The 17,478-nt window shown below is 42.6% G+C and overlaps 1 protein-coding gene across 4 annotated transcripts in view; it reads right to left on the bottom strand.

Annotated features, from left to right (window-relative positions):
• il1rapl1a (interleukin 1 receptor accessory protein-like 1a) overlaps window positions 1–13,919 on the bottom strand; it is a 187,776-nt gene extending 173,857 nt beyond the window's left edge. For 2 of the 4 annotated variants that reach the window (XM_026145483.2, XM_026145485.2), the window contains exon 1: window positions 13,151–13,919. The gene's annotated coding sequence lies outside the window, so the exon portion shown is untranslated. The remainder of the gene's footprint in view (window positions 1–13,150) is intronic. The other 2 variants (XM_026145487.2, XM_026145486.2) reach the window with 2 other exon arrangements.
• Between the last annotated feature and the right edge of the window lie 3,559 nt (window positions 13,920–17,478).

Here is a 17,478-nt window from a genome sequence, read left to right as displayed (position 1 = left end):
GTAGTTGATGTCCAACTTTCAACACATCCCCCCTCTGGGACACCTACTGTACCTGTGTGCCAAGTTTCATCCAGATTTACTGTAGAATTCCTCAGAAATTAATGGGTACTTTATTCAATTCAATACAGTCAATACAATAGAATTATGTCAATTTTCAAAAATTCATTAAAAATCATCCTGAGTAGTTGATGTACAACTTTCAACACATCTCCCCTCTAGGACACTTACTGTACCTGTGTGCCAAGTTTCATCCAGATTTACTGTAGAATTCCTCAGAAATTAATGGAAACATTTATTCAATCTATTACAGCCAATACACTACAATTGTGTCAATTTTCAAAAATTCATTAAAAATCATCCTGAGTAGTTGATGTACAACTTTCAACACATCCCCCCTCTGGGACACTTACTGTACCTGTGTGCCAAGTTTCATCCAGATTTACTGTAGAATTCCTCAGAAATTAATGGAAACATTTATTCAATCTATTACAGCCAATACACTACAATTGTGTCAATTTTCAAAAATTCATTAAAAATCATCCTGAGTAGTTGATGTACAACTTTCAACACATCTCCCCTCTGGGACACCTACTGTACCTGTGTGCCAAGTTTCATCCAAATTTACTGTAGAATTCCTCAGAAATTAATGGAAACATTTATTCAATCTATTACAGCCAATACACTACAATTGTGTCAATTTTCAAAAATTCATGAAAAATCATCCTGAGTAGTTGATGTCCAACTTTCAACACATCCCCCCTCTGGGACACCTACTGTACCTGTGTGCCAAGTTTCATCCAGATTTACTGTAGAATTCCTCAGAAATTAAAGGAAACTTATATTCAATTCAATACAGTCAATACAATAGAATTATGTCAATTTTCAGAAATTCATTAAAAATCATCCTGAGTAGTTGATGTACAACTTTCAACACATCCCCCCTCTGGGACACCTACTGTACCTGTGTGCCAGGTTTCAGCCAGATTTACTGTAGAATTCCTCAGAAATTAATGGAAACATTTATTCAATCTATTACAGCCAATACACTACAATTGTGTCAATTTTCAAAAATTCATGAAAAATCTTCCTGAGTAGTTGATGTACAACTTTCAACACATCCCCCCTCTGGGACACCTACTGTACCTGTGTGCCAAGTTTCATCCATATTTACTGTAGAATTCCTCAGAAATTAAAGGGTACTTGTATCCAATGCAGTTGGCCAATACAGTAGAATTATGTCAATTTTCAAAAATTCATTAAAAATCATCCTGAGTAGTTGATGTACAACTTTCAACACATCCCCCCTCTGGGACACCTACTGTACCTGTGTGCCAGGTTTCAGCCAGATTTACTGTTGAATTCCTCAGAAATTAATGGGTACTTGTATCCAATGCAGTCGGCCAATACACTACAATTATGGAAATTTCAGAAATTCATTAAAAATCATCCTGAGTAGTTGAGGTCCAACTTTCAACACATCCCTCCTCCGGGAAACCTGCTGTACGTCTGGGCCAAGTTTCAGCCAGATTTACTGTAATATTCTTCAGAAATTGCAGGGAACTTATGTTCAGTGCAAGAAAGGCTGAAAGACGACCACCACTGAACAAGACACACAAGCTGAAACGTCAAGACTGGGCCAAGAAATATCTCAAGACTGATTTTTCTAAGGTTTTATGGACTGATGAAATGAGAGTGAGTCTTGATGGGCCAGATGGATGGGCCCGTGGCTGGATTGGTAAAGGGCAGATAGCTCCAGTCTGACTCAGACGCCAGCAAGGTGGAGGTGGAGTACTGGTTTGGGCTGGTATCATTAAAGATGAGCTTGTGGGGCCTTTTCGGGTTGAGGATGGAGTCAAGCTCAACTCCCAGTCCTACTGCCAGTTTCTGGAAGACACCTTCTTCAAGCAGTGGTACAGGAAGAAGTCTGCATCCTTCAAGAAAAACATGATTTTCATGCAGGACAATGCTCCATCACACGCGTCCAAGTACTCCACAGCGTGGCTGGCAAGAAAGGGTATAAAAGAAGAAAAACTAATGACATGGCCTCCTTGTTCACCTGATCTGAACCCCATTGAGAACCTGTGGTCCATCATCAAATGTGAGATTTACAAGGAGGGAAAACAGTACACCTCTCTAAACAGTGTCTGGGAGGCTGTGGTTGCTGCTGCACGCAATGTTGATGGTGAACAGATCAAAACACTGACAGAATCCATGGATGGCAGGCTTTTGAGTGTCCTTGCAAAGAAAGGTGGCTATATTGGTCGCTGATTTGTTGTTGTTTTGTTTTTGAATGTCGGCGAGGATTCCGCACGGCACTCCCCTCCATTCACCTCGCGAATCTCCGCTCTCTTCCAAACAAAGTCGACGAATTACTGCTCTTAAACCGGACTAACAAGGACTTTGCACGCTCTGCTGCCCTGTGCTTCACTGAAACCTGGCTCAGTGAGCGAGTCCCAGACGCTGTCTTAAATCTGCTGGGCTTCCAACTTCACCGGGCGGACCGCGAAACAGAGCTCTCAGGGAAAACAAAGGGTGGTGGAGTCTGCTTCTACATTAATGAAGGTTGGTGTACTGATGTCACAGTGTTACAGAAACACTGCAGCCCACACTTGGAAAGTTTTCTCATCAACTGTAAACCTTTTTATTCACCGCGGGAGTTTTCTTCCTTCATGCTGGTCGGAGTTTACATCCCTCCACAGGCCAACGCGAACAACGCACTGTGCGAGCTGGCTGACCAGATTACTACCCTGGAGAGGAAATTCCCGGATTCCTTTACAATTATTCTTGGGGATTTTAACAGAGCAAACCTAAACTACGAACTCCCTAAATACAGACAGCATATAGACTGCCCCACCAGGGACAACATCATACTGGATCACTGCTACACCACTCTAAAAGATGCCTATCGCTCTGTGCCCCGGGCAGCTTTGGGACATTCTGATCACTGCATGGTCCATCTTATTCCAGTTTATAGGCAAAAACTCAAACGTGCCAAGCCTGTAGTCAAAACTGTGAAGAAGTGGACTAACGCAGCAAAGCAGGAACTGCAGGACTGTTTTGACTCCACTGATTGGACTGTTTTTGAAGCTGCATCTGAGAACCTAGATGAGCTCACGGACACTGTGACATCATACATCAGTTTCTGTGAAGACGTGTGTGTGCCAACAAAGACCTTTTGCACATACAACAACAATAAACCATGGTTCACTCCTAAACTCCAACATCTTCGCAAGGCCAAGGAGGACGCCTACAGAAGTGGTGACAGGGTCCTGTACAAGCAAGCCAGGAACACACTGACCAAGGAGATCAAAGCAGCTAAAAGGATCTACTCCCAGAAGCTGGAAGAACGGCTCTCAGCCAACGACCCTGCGTCAGTATGGAGGGGCCTGCAGGAAATCACCAGCTACAGACGCCCCCCACCCACTATTGAAGCAAACAAAGACCTGGCCAACGAGTTAAACACTTTCTATTGCAGGTTTGAGACGGACAGACTCCCACGCCCCACCCTCCCCTCCCCAGGGACATTGCTTCAGACATTGACCCCCAACACACCTTCCACCTCTCCCCCCTTCACTCTGCCCCTCCCCAATCAAGACTCAACGACCACCCCCACCCTCCCCAATCCAGACTCAACGACCACCACCACCCTCTCCAACCCAGACTCAACGAACTCCACCACACCTCTCACCCCCCTTTCCTCCTCCCTGAAACTAAGAATACACACTCAGGATGTGAGCCGACTATTCCAGAAACAGAAGCCCAGGAAAGCCCCCGGACCAGATGGCGTCTCACCCTCCTGCCTCAAAACCTGTGCTGAACAGCTGGCTCCCATCTTTACTCGCATCTTCAACAGATCCCTGGAGCTGTGTGAAGTTCCCTCCTTCTTCAAACGCTCCACCATCATCCCTGTTCCCAAGAAACCCACCATCACAGGACTGGATGACTACAGACCTGTCGCCTTGACGTCTGTGGTCATGAAATCCTTCGAACGACTGGTGTTAGCCCATCTGAAAGACATTACAGGCCACCAGCTGGACCCTCTGCAGTTTGCCTACCGGGCAAACAGGTCAGTGGATGATGCAGTGAACACGGGGCTGCATTACATCCTGCAACACCTTGACTGCCCGGGAACTTATGCCAGGGTCCTGTTTGTGGACTTTAGTTCGGCTTGTAACACCATTGTGCCTGAACTTCTTTCCTCCAAACTCTCCCAGCTCAGCGTGTCACCAGCTACCTGTCAGTGGATCACCAGCTTCCTGACAGACAGAAAGCAACAAGTGAGGCTGGGGGAGATCACCTCTGAAACCCGGTCCCTCAGTATTGGTGCCCTCAAGGATGTGTCCTCTCACCACTACTGTTCTCCCTCTACACTAACGACTGCACCTCCAATAACTCTGCTGTCAAACTCCTAAAGTTTGCAGATGACACCACTGTCATTGGCCTCATTCAAGATGGTGATGAGTCTGCATACCGGCAGGAAGTTGAGCGGCTGGTACTCTGGTGCAGTCAGCACAATCTGGAGCTGAACACTCTTAAGACTGTAGAGATGACAGTGGACTTCAGGAGACATCCCTCAACTCTGCTCCCCCTCACCATATCAGACAGCCCTGTGTCGACTGTGAAGATCTTCAAGTTCCTGGGTACAACCATCTCCCAGGACCTGAAGTGGGAGACCAACATCAACTCCATCCTCAAAAAGACCCAGCAGAGGATGTACTTCCTGAGACAACTGGGGAAGTACAGTCTTCCACAGGAGCTGCTGATCCAGTTCTACACTGCGGTCATTGAGTCTGTCCTGTGCTCCTCCATCACAGTCTGGTATGGAGCAGCCACTAAACAGGACAGGAGCAGACTGCAGCGGACTGTACGGGCAGCAGAAAGGATCATCAGCGCCCCCCCCCTGCCCTCCATCCAGGATCTGTACCTCTCAAGAACCAGGAAACGGGCAGGGAAAATCATCGCAGACCCCTCACACCCTGCACACAGACTTTTTGATCTGCTGCCCTCTGGCAGACGGTACAGAAGCCTGCAGACCAGGACCACCCGACACAGGAACAGTTTCTTTCCCCTCGCCATCTCCCTTCTTAACAGTTGACCTGTCACACTGCTCCCACTGCCAGACTGCAACTGCACCTTATGTACATTTTGTAGTATTCATTCCACCTCATTCATTTCTGTATTTTATGTATATAAGGTTAGATTCGTTATTTATAGTTGGTTTACATAGCTTTGTGTATGTATGTGTAATGTGTATATATAGACACGTGTGTGTGTGTGTGTGTGTGTGTGTGTGTGTGTGTGTGTGTGTGTGTGTGTGTGTGTGTGTGTGTGTGTGTGTGTGTGTGTGTGTGAGATTTACATTGCCCTGCTTGAGAGCCACCATCTACCGGAACCAAATTCCCTGTATGTGTCTGCACATATACAGTGGGGCAAAAAAGTATTTAGTCAGCCACCGATTGTGCAAGTTCCCCCACCTAAAATGATGACAGAGGTCAGTAATTTGCACCAGAGGTACACTTCAACTGTGAGAGACAGAATGTGAAAAAAAAAATCCATGAATCCACATGGTAGGATTTGTAAAGAATTTATTTGTAAATCAGGGTGGAAAATAAGTATTTGGTCACCTCAAACAAGGAAAATCTCTGGCTCTCACAGACCTGTAACGTCTTCTGTAAGAAGCTTTTCTGTCCCCCACTCGTTACCTGTATGAATGGCACCTGTTTGAACTCATCATCTGTATAAAAGACACCTGTCCACAGCCTCAAACAGTCAGACTCCAAACTCCGCCATGGCCAAGACCAAAGAGCTTTCGAAGGACACCAGGAAAAGTATTGTAGACCTGCACCAGACTGGGAAGAGTGAATCTACAATAGGCAAGCAGCTTGGTGTGAAAAAATCAACTGTGGGAGCAATCATCAGAAAATGGAAGACATACAAGACCACTGATAATCTCCCTCGATCTGGGGCTCCACGCAAGATCTCATCCCGTGGGGTCAAAATGATCATGAGAACGGTGAGCAAAGATCCCAGAACCACACGGGGGGACCTGGTGAATGACCTGCAGAGAGCTGGGACCAAAGTAACAAAGGTCACCATCAGTAACACACTACAACGGCAGGGAATCAAATCCCGCAGTGCCAGACGTGTTCCGCTGCTGAAGCCAGTGCATGTCCAGGCCCGTCTGAAGTTTGCCAGAGAGCACATGGATGATACAGCAGAGGATTGGGAGAATGTCATGTGGTCAGATGAAACCAAAGTAGAACTTTTTGGTATAAACTCAACTCGTCGTGTTTGGAGGAAGAAGAATACTGAGTTGCATCCCAAGAACACCATACCTACTGTGAAGCATGGGGGTGGAAACATCATGCTATGGGGCTGTTTTTCTGCCAAGGGGACAGGACGACTGATCCGTGTTAAGGACAGAATGAATGTGGCCATGTATCGTGAGATTTTGAGCCAAAACCTCCTTCCATCAGTGAGAACTTTGAAGATGAAACGCAGCTGGGTCTTCCAACATGACAATGATCCAAAACACACCGCCCGGGCAACAAAGGAGTGGCTCCGTAAGAAGCATTTGAAAGTCCTGGAGTGGCCTAGCCAGTCTCCAGACCTCAACCCCATAGAAAATCTGTGGCGGGAGTTGAAAGTCCGTGTTGCTCGGCGACAGCCCCAAAACATCACTGCTCTCGAGAAGATCTGCATGGAGGAATGGGCCAAAATACCAGCTACTGTGTGTGCAAACCTGGTAAAGACCTATAGTAAACGTTTGACCTCTGTTATTGCCAACAAAGGTTATGTTACAAAGTATTGAGTTGTATTTTTGTTATTGACCAAAAACTTATTTTCCACCCTGATTTACGAATAAATTCTTTACAAATCCTACCATGTGGATTCATGGATTTTTTTTTCACATTCTGTCTCTCACAGTTGAAGTGTACCTCTGGTGCAAATTACTGACCTCTGTCATCATTTTAGGTGGGGGAACTTGCACAATCGGTGGCTGACTAAATACTTTTTTGCCCCACTGTACTTGGCCAATAAACACGATTCTGATTCTGATTCTGATTCTGAGATGTATATTTGTGAATGTGGAGATGTTATATTGGTTTCACTGGTAAAAATAAATAATTGAAATGGGTATATATTTGTTTTTTGTGAAGTTGCCTAATAATTATGCACAGTAATAGTCACCTGCACACACAGATATCCCCCTAAAATAGCTAAAACTAAAAACAAACTACAAACTACTTCCAAAAACATTCAGCTTTGATATTAATGAGTCTTTTGGGTTCATTGAGAACATGGTTGTTGTTCAATAATAAAATTATTCCTCAAAAATACAACTTGCCTAATAATTCTGCACTCCCTGTAGGTCTGTTGACAGAGCTCTGTACAGGTCTGCTCGAGCTGACCTGAAAAGGGGTCCCACCTGTCCAGCAACAACACATGGCATGGAATAATAGACATCATAAACCACAGAGGCAGAACTGTGAAAACAGAAAACCTGAGTGTGCAGCTAGCAGAGGACATAAACAGCTTCTTTGCCCGTTTTGAAACACCACAACAGCAGCATTCATCTGCCTCAGCCCTGCTCCCATCCTCATCCTCACCTGGTTCCTGCACCGCTCCATTCACTGTAACGGAGCACGATGTCAGATGAGTGTTCCTAGCAGTGAACCCCAGGAAGGCGTCCAGACGGAATACGTGGTAAAGTGCTAAGACCATGTGCCCACCAGCTCACCCTCATCTCCACCAGAATCTTCAACCTCTCACTGGATGAAGCAGCCATCCCATCCTGTCTAAAATCAGCCACAATCATCCCAGTACCAAAGAAGTCTCCCATCACCAGCCTGAACTATTATTGCCCTGTGGCCCTCACACCGGTAATCATGAAACTAGTCCTTCAGCACACCAAGGATTACCTCCCCCCAGAATTCGACCCCCACCAGTTTGCATACCGTGCAAACAGATTCACAGAAGATGCCATCACCCTCCACTCGGTGCTGAGTCACCTAGAACAGCGGCAGAGCTACGCCAGAATGCTCTTTGTGGACTACAGCTCACCCTTCCACCACTCGCCCATTGAGAGCCTACTAACTTACTGCATCACAGTATGGTACAGCAGCTGCACTAAGGCGGATAGAGCCACCCTCCCAGCATGTTTGCAATGAGTAGGAGATGCTCTGTATCTCACTGTACAACTGTATAGTGACAAAGGTATTGGGTTCTTTTCTAAAAATTGCTATAAACAGAGGAACCCAAACTGATGAAAAGTGGCGAATATTTTTTTTCAAATGACTATTTTTAGTGGATTTTTGATATAGAAGCAGAATGACAGAATGTTAAAAGAAGTTACTTTTAGTCATTCTAAGCTGGGCATTGCGTTCTCTGGCTGTTCAAAGCCATGGAACTTTAGACTTTCCAAGCAAATAATGATGGCCATACTGATGTTCTTTTCAGTACATTTTACTTTATGTTCATTTTCATTTTTATGATGTTTCTATTTTTACATAATTCCTCCCACATAGCAAAATTGGTATGGCCTGGATCTGTCCCACACAATGTGCTTACACATGGCCTGCGTACCGCAAAGAATGACGGCCCTATGGTGGCCCAGATCTGGTTTACCAGAGGTGGCCCACACATGAGCCAGCACAAGGCCAGTTGCAGACACACTGCTGGCCCTGTGCTGGCCCAGAACAGTTTCAGCTCTGGCCCCAGATGTCAGCCTAATGTGTACCTTAGCCATGTAAGCCATGTAATAACAACATGTGCTGGAACATAATAGTGCAAAAGTAACATGACGAAACTCTGTTCAGACAGTGAATGGACTGATTCTTATACAACACTTTTTTACTCACCCATATTACTCAAAGTGCTCTATACAACATGTCACATTCACCCAATCAGGCCAAATGTGGCATGCCATCACATAAACAGTGCCATCTTACCATGCCAGAAGTCAGCCAGCAGTGCCGGCTTGACACCAGATCCAGGCAAGACCCGTCTGCTATGTGGGATGACTTGTTCTTTTGGCATTTTAGTTGTGGATTGTGTTTGGACTGTGTCTCTTGCCCTTTCAGTATTGTTTCCTTGTGCTTCTAAGTGTCCCTTTGTTTCTTTTTAGGTTATGTAGTATGGGTTAGAGATATTTTGTATGTTGTTTTCGTTTAATAAATCCGCCTTTTGGATTATTCCCTGATGTGCCTGAGTTCTGTTATTTAGTGTCACTTTGAAAGGACACACATCCAGCATTGACATATAATTGTTCTTTCAATTTTTGATAAAGATTACAGTGAATTGAGATGTAACTTGGCCCAGAGGTACGGTAGGACGCCCAGAGTAAGAAAGTGTTGAAAGTTGGACCTCAACTATTATGGGTGATTTTTAATGAATTTTTGAAATTTCCATAATTGTAGTGTATTGACTGTATTGAATTGAATATAAGTTTCCTTTAATTTCTGAGGAATTCTCCAGTAAATCTGGATGAAACTTGGCACACAGGTACAGTAGGTGTCCCAGAGGGGGGATGTGTTGAAAGTTGGACATCAACTACTCAGGATGATTTTTCATGAATTTTTGAAAATTGACACAATTGTAGTGTATTGGCTGTATTAGATTGAATAAATGTTTCCATTAATTTCTGAGGAATTCTACAGTAAATCGGGCTGAAACCTGGCACACAGGTACAGTAGGTGTCCCAGAGGGGGGATGTGTTGAAAGTTGTACATCAACTACTCAGGATGATTTTTAATGAATTTTTGAAAATTGACATAATTCTATTGTATTGACTGTATTGAATTGAATATAAGTTTCCTTTAATTTCTGAGGAATTCTACAGTAAATCTGGATGAAACCTGGCACACAGGTACAGTAGGTGTCCCAGAGGAGGGATGTGTTGAAAGTTGTACATCAACTACTCAGGATGATTTTTAATGAATTTCTGAAAATTGATGCAATTGTAGTGCATTGGCTGTATTAGATTGAATAAATGTTTCCATTAATTTCTGAGGAATTCTACAGTAAATCTGGATGAAACTTGGCACACAGGTACAGTAGGTGTCCCAGAGGGGAGATGTGTTGAAAGTTGTACATCAACTACTCAGGAAGATTTTTCATGAATTTTTGAAAATTGACATAATTAAATTGTATTGGCTGACTGCATTGGATACAAGTACCCTTTAATTTCTGAGGAATTCTACAGTAAATCTGGCTGAAACCTGGCACACAGGTACAGTAGGTGTCCCAGAGGGGGGATGTGTTGAAAGTTGTACATCAACTACTCAGGATGATTTTTCATGAATTTTTGAAAATTGACATAATTGTAGTGTATTGGCCGACTGCATTGAATACAAGTACCCTTTAATTTCTGAGGAATTCTACAGTAAATCTGGATGAAACTTGGCACACAGGTACAGTAGGTGTCCCAGAGGGGGGATGTGTTAAAAGTTGTACATCAACTACTCAGGATGATTTTTCATGAATTTTTGAAAATTGACATAATTGTAGTGTATTGGCCGACTGCATTGAATACAAGTACCCTTTAATTTCTGAGGAATTCTACAGTAAATCTGGATGAAACTTGGCACACAGGTACAGTAGGTGTCCCAGAGGGGGGATGTGTTGAAAGTTGTACATCAACTACTCAGGATGATTTTTAATGAATTTTTGAAAATTGACATAATTGTAGTGTATTGGCCGACTGCATTGAATACAAGTACCCTTAAATTTCTGAGGAATTCTACAGTAAATCTGGCTGAATCCTGGCACACAGGTACAGTAGGTGTCCCAGAGGGGGGATGTGTTGAAAGTTGTACATCAACTACTCAGGATGATTTTTAATGAATTTTTGAAAATTGACATAATTCTACTGTATTGGCCGACTGCATTGGATACAAGTACCCATTAATTTCTGAGGAATTCTACAGTAAATCTGGCTGAAACCTGGCACACAGGTACAGTAAGTGTCCCAGAGGGGGGATGTGTTGAAAGTTGTACATCAACTACTCAGGATGATTTTTAATGAATTTTTGAAAATTGACATAATTCTACTGTATTGACTGTATTGAATTGAATATAAGTTTCCTTTAATTTCTGAGGAATTCTACAGTAAATCTGGATGAAAATTGGCACACAGGTACAGTAGGTGTCCCAGAGGAGGGATGTGTTGAAAGTTGTACATCAACTACTCAGGATGATTTTTAATGAATTTCTGAAAATTGATGCAATTGTAGTGCATTGGCTGTATTAGATTGAATAAATGTTTCCATTAATTTCTGAGGAATTCTACAGTAAATCTGGATGAAACTTGGCACACAGGTACAGTAGGTGTCCCAGAGGGGGGATGTGTTGAAAGTTGGACATCAACTACTCAGGATGATTTTTAATGAATTTTTGAAAATTGACATAATTCTACTGTATTGGCCGACTGCATTGGATACAAGTACCCTTAAATTTCTGAGGAATTCTACAGTAAATCTGGATGAAACTTGGCACACAGGTACAGTAGGTGTCCCAGAGGGGGGATGTGTTGAAAGTTGTACATCAACTACTCAGGATGATTTTTAATGAATTTTGGAAAATTGACATAATTCTATTGTATTGACTGTATTGAATTGAATATAAGTTTCCTTTCATTTCTGAGGAATTCTACAGTAAATCTGGATGAAAATTGGCACACAGGTACAGTAGGTGTCCCAGAGGAGGGATGTGTTGAAAGTTGTACATCAACTACTCAGGAAGATTTTTCATGAATTTTTGAAAATTGACATAATTAAATTGTATTGGCTGACTGCATTGGATACAAGTACCCTTTAATTTCTGAGGAATTCTACAGTAAATCTGGCTGAAACCTGGCACACAGGTACAGTAGGTGTCCCAGAGGGGGGATGTGTTGAAAGTTGTACATCAACTACTCAGGATGATTTTTCATGAATTTTTGAAAATTGACATAATTGTAGTGTATTGGCCGACTGCATTGAATACAAGTACCCTTTAATTTCTGAGGAATTCTACAGTAAATCTGGATGAAACTTGGCACACAGGTACAGTAGGTGTCCCAGAGGGGGGATGTGTTAAAAGTTGTACATCAACTACTCAGGATGATTTTTCATGAATTTTTGAAAATTGACATAATTGTAGTGTATTGGCCGACTGCATTGAATACAAGTACCCTTTAATTTCTGAGGAATTCTACAGTAAATCTGGATGAAACCTGGCACACAGGTACAGTAGGTGTCCCAGAGGGGGGATGTGTTGAAAGTTGTACATCAACTACTCAGGATGATTTTTCATGAATTTCTGAAAATTGACATAATTCTATTGTATTGACTGTATTGAATTGAATATAAGTTTCCTTTAATTTCTGAGGAATTCTACAGTAAATCTGGATGAAACTTGGCACACAGGTACAGTAGGTGTCCCAGAGGGGGGATGTGTTGAAAGTTGGACCTCAACTATTCAGGATGACTTTTAATGAATTTTTGAAATAAACATAATTGTAGTGCATTGACTGTATTGCACTGAATATGAGTTTACTGTGATTTCTGAGTAATATTACAGTAAATCTGGGTAAAAACTGGCCCAGAGGTAAAGTAGGTGTCCGAGAAGAGGATTGTGTTGAAAGCTTGGCATCAACTTTTAAGAATGATTTTTAATGAATTTTTGAATATGCAACCAGACTGTCACGATGGCTGTATTGGGCTGTTCCATTGTAATTTGTGTGCGCGCGTGCGTGTGACTGTTCACGCGCGTGCATGTGTGCGCGAGTCTAGGCTTTCAATCAGGATATAAAGCGAAAAGGCGCTACCGTAAAGACTGGTGTAAAAGCGCAAGGAAATTTATGCGGCGGATAGGAGGCGGCTGGCTTGACCGCGGCTCACAAATGACGGCTCACTTTACCGCGGTCTTAAAAGCTTTTGACTGACTCAGAGCTTTATAAAACTGATTTATATTAGCCTTTCTCCACCGGGTATTTTTTCTAGATTAACTACTGCAACTGTCCGACAGAACCACAGACCAGGGGCGATCAATCTGTGGTTGTAATATTAGAAGAGTCGGTTAAAATGAGGTCTGCGAACTTTATCAGATGGTCAGAAAAACCGTGTTATGTCGAAAAGCCAAAAAAAAAGAAAAAAGAAAATTGGCCTACCTTCAACTCGATTCCAAAAATGGTACGATGCCGTTTGTCAGTCAGTGAGGAAGGCTTTGGACATCACAACTCCAGGTCAATGGAGAAAACAGGTTTCCATATAGTGTGTGCAAGCTCGTGATAGTCTGTGTTTCGGCGAGGTCACCCATTCAGCCGATCGTCCGGTTTAAATCCAAACAGAAGAATGGAGATTTTTGTCTCTGTCCTTTGGGGGAGAAGTGCGCCAAGTGCTCTCCTACGCAGATGTGACTTTGCGCGCTTGAAATAAAACGGATGATGGGTAGAAGAAGAAGAAAAAAATACGATTTTACTACAGCAAATAAAACATAACATCAAAACGAGTTGGGGCTAAGCTGTCAAACGACTAACCCCTCCGAAAAAAATATCTGACAGCTGACTTTTACGCAAATAGTGTTCGGTTAGCCTGCTAATCCTCTCCTGGGTGCTTGACCATCCTAGGCTCGCTGATTGGTGCGATCCCCACTCAGCCGCGGCGCGGTGGAGATGTGGAAAAGAAATGTATGGATATAATGGCCAGATCCGATGGGGGGGTTTCCTCCACAGCTCCTCTGTAGTTGCAATGCACACGACGAGAGGAATCGCTCCCTGGTCCTAGTGCACCACACACCGTCCCTGCTGTCTCCAACACATGCTGCACCTGCACTCTGGCACCATCATCGCAACTGAACGGCAAAATAGACGAGGGGATGGCGCGGGAGAGAAATTCCAGCAGACATCGATAACTCAATTCAAAGCGCCAAAGAAGAAGTGCAAAAAAATCCGCTCTTCACTTGTTGGAAGAGAGGAAAAGGTGGACAGGGTTAAGAAAGGGAAATACGGGGGTGGGAGGTGCGGAAAAGGAGAGATCAACAGGGAAGAGAGAAGGGACTTAAAACTGCATGCTTCAGCCTCACGCTGGAGAGGAGCTTGAAATAAAGTGCGAGTTCAAAGTATTATGTTGTCCGTTCAAATGGAAATATGAATTATAAACAGCCTACTGTTTAATCTTGTTATTACTTTGTTTTGCGGCTGCGATTAAAAGGAGTTATCCGGACACCTGTCGAATTTGAAACACCGACATCACAATCTCAGAGACATCAGGGAGCTTCTAGGCTACACGCTGCCTTCTTTTATAACATCCTTATTTACAACAGTTTGAAGTCTGACTGAAATTAGAAAATATTGACCTCTTTATGTTAGTGAGCAGCTCTATTTTCTATATCTTTATTATCTCCCCGGTTTCTGTTAAAAACCAAAAGGTAGGTGGAGGCTGAAGAAATACAGTTTGTTGGTTTTGCAGTAAAGTACCATCTTCAGCTTTTACATTCATGTTTTTTCTGATGGACTTGTTTTCAGAAACCTGTGAAATCTACATGAGGCAATAATGTTGTCATTGCGTCATGCAGTTCTAAGCAAAGACACACTGGTGAACAGCTAGACAACAATATACACAACAACAGAGGGAATGTTTCTAATTGAGTAATGAACTTTAGCTTGAAGATTAGTCCACTAAGCAAACACCACACATTAATCAGAATCGTGTAAGCTTCACTGTGAAAGTCACTTAGAAGTTAGTTCATTCTTTGGCAACCATGCTACCAAGAAACTGCCAGCAAATAACAAGATTTCTCTAAGTTTGTTGGACTAAACTTGTTCTCAGGTCTGGATATATAGACTTTGCTTGATTGGCAACTCTCTGACTCATCTGTTAGTTTGTTACATCCATTTTGTCAGGACAAATTACACCTTTTCAGCATCTTATCGGTACCTGGACTGTAGTTATGCCACACACTACGTCTGCCCACATTTAACACCAGCATGTAATCCAGCAGAATACATGAAAACACCTGTGTGGGTGTACAAATCCAATAGAGAATGATTCAGTTCTTGTACTCATCTCCAATTTTGGGTTAGCATGAGCCATCAGTGGTGATGAGACACATCCTACTAATTCATGTAATAGCGGTCTGAAAAAGAAAAAAAAGTCTCAGCTCAGCTGAAATCTCACAGCCAAATGCACACTCAGTGGTGAATTGTTGTTGAATTGTTTGCTCTGTGTGCAATATTTAACACTTTACCCGCTGTCTCCCTCGCACCATTCTGTGCGAATGCCTTCTATTTTAAGCTGGTTTGACATTTTTGCTGGATAAAAATGCTCGTGGTATATTTTTTCTATGTATTTGTTTTTATGGTAAATGATTAATCAGAGAGTTCAGATCAGATCAAAGCCAGGATGAAACCAACACATACTAAATTGAGTAGCCCAATTATCACCATGAGTAATAGTAATAATAATACATTTTATTTGAGGGCGCCTTTCAAAAACCCAAGGTCAGCTTACAAAAGGACAACATTAATAAACAAAGCAATAGTCATAAAATACATAAAATAAGTTAAAATTGCAAAGCAGAACTTGACAACAGGTAAAATCAGCACTAAAGCAAATAAGCCAGTTTGAACAGATGTGTTTTGAGCTGTGACTTAAATGTGGGAAGAGAGTCTATATTTCTTATGGCTGGAGGAAGAGAGCTCCAGAGCCGAGGAGCAGAGTGACTGAAGGCTCTGTTCCCCATAGTGGTAAGACGTGCGAACGGAACAGTAAGATGAATAGCAGATGAGGATCGGCGAGGGCGGGAAACTGTGGTGATATCGAGCAGGTCACACAAATAGGAAGGAGCAGATTTATGCATACACTTGTACGTAAGAAGTAAGATTTTAAAGTTTATCCTGACTTCTATGGTCAACCAGTGAAGCTGCTGAAGAATTGGCGTAATATGAACTCTTGACGGAGTACGAGTTATGACCCGAGCTGTGGAATTTTGAAGAAGTTGGAGTTCATGAAGGGACCTTTTAGGGAGCCCAAATAAGAGGGAATTGCAGTAATCAATGCGGGAAGTAATACAACTATGGAGAAGGATTGCAGCAGCATGGGGAGTAAGGAAGGGGCGGAGTAATAAGCTAAATTCAGACCTGTATTTTTAAATCAGTGCCTTAAATGCACCACTTCAATATCAATATTAGGCATCTGACTCAAAGGCCGTGTTACTGGAGGCATATTTACTGATTTTTATTGAAACATTTGAAACCTTAAATTGTTTTTCTTAATAAGAGATTCAACATTTAAATGTAATAACATTGCCCAAACAGCTGTCTTATATATGGTGTATGGTGGAGCTCCAGTGCATGCCTTACTACAACTTAATAATTTATCCATCACAGGAAAATGTGAAATAAATAAACCTCTAAGCAGCTCACAAAAAAAACTCCTTTTCTTGAAAAACTCTCTACAGCATCTCTTCTTGGTCAAGTTTCGACAGTTCTGTAAGCCCCACAAACAAAATCCCATATACCATTCACCAACTTGTGTCAGCTAGGGAAGCAGGGATATGGGATCTACTATGGGCAGATGTAATCGTTTTAGAAAAAGCACGATCATCCATCATGTCAGACCCATCACCATAGTTTCTCACTTTAAACATTCATTTGTGCAGATCCGTAACAGCTGTTGGAAGTCATAAAACTGCATCTCCATCCACCCACCTGTAAGGATTCTCTTAACTCTTTGGTGAAATTTGGTTATGCATTTCATTTAGCATTTTTTCCACTGCTGTATTGATTATGGTTGCATCATATGATGTAATCCACGATTGCAGCTTATAAGAGTACAAGTGCTCTGTAGATTTAAAATGCCAGCTAAGATATACTGTCCAGTTTGCTAAACAAAAACTTGTGTTTCATTTGTGTGTCTTTTATATTTCTCAACCACTTAACATAGCAACCCTGTTTAAAAAGTGGTCATCTCAGTTGTAGGGACTACACAGCAATCTTCATAGTATACTGCCCTCAAGAAAATAGGAGCAACACTGAAGCTGAGGTTACAGAATAAAAGGAATGCTAAAGCAGCACGTGGGCATTTTTATGCACACAACAATTACACTGCATGTGTTTGTGTCTTGTCCACCTTTCATTGTGAAATCCCAAAAGGAACTGTGGTGTCCGTAAACGAGGGGAAGGAAGAGGGCTGTCTTGTATAACTGCACTGGCCCAGGGCTCAGGAAACTCGTCACAGACGTATCTGCCTCCGCAGTTTTCCTTTCAGAGTATGAGTAGGTACCTGACCATTATTCCGCCTGCAGAAAATATAGAGGCTGACTGATATGACATAAACCCTCCTCTTCATTCTCCATAAAAAAAAAAAAAAAATGCTCACTCATTCACTCACTCACGCACTCACTCACTCATGGCTAGTTCCTCCATATTCGGTAGATAAACGGTGCATAAGTGATGCCATAGAAACTGCTTAGAGATCACAGGACTCCATCACAGCT

This window comes from Astatotilapia calliptera, chromosome 16 (assembly GCF_964374335.1).
Source record: "Astatotilapia calliptera chromosome 16, fAstCal68.1, whole genome shotgun sequence".
NCBI classification, from domain to species: domain Eukaryota; kingdom Metazoa; phylum Chordata; class Actinopteri; order Cichliformes; family Cichlidae; genus Astatotilapia; species Astatotilapia calliptera.
The sequence above is the reverse complement of the archived record's forward strand: the minus strand, read 5'-3'. Positions and strand labels throughout refer to the sequence as shown.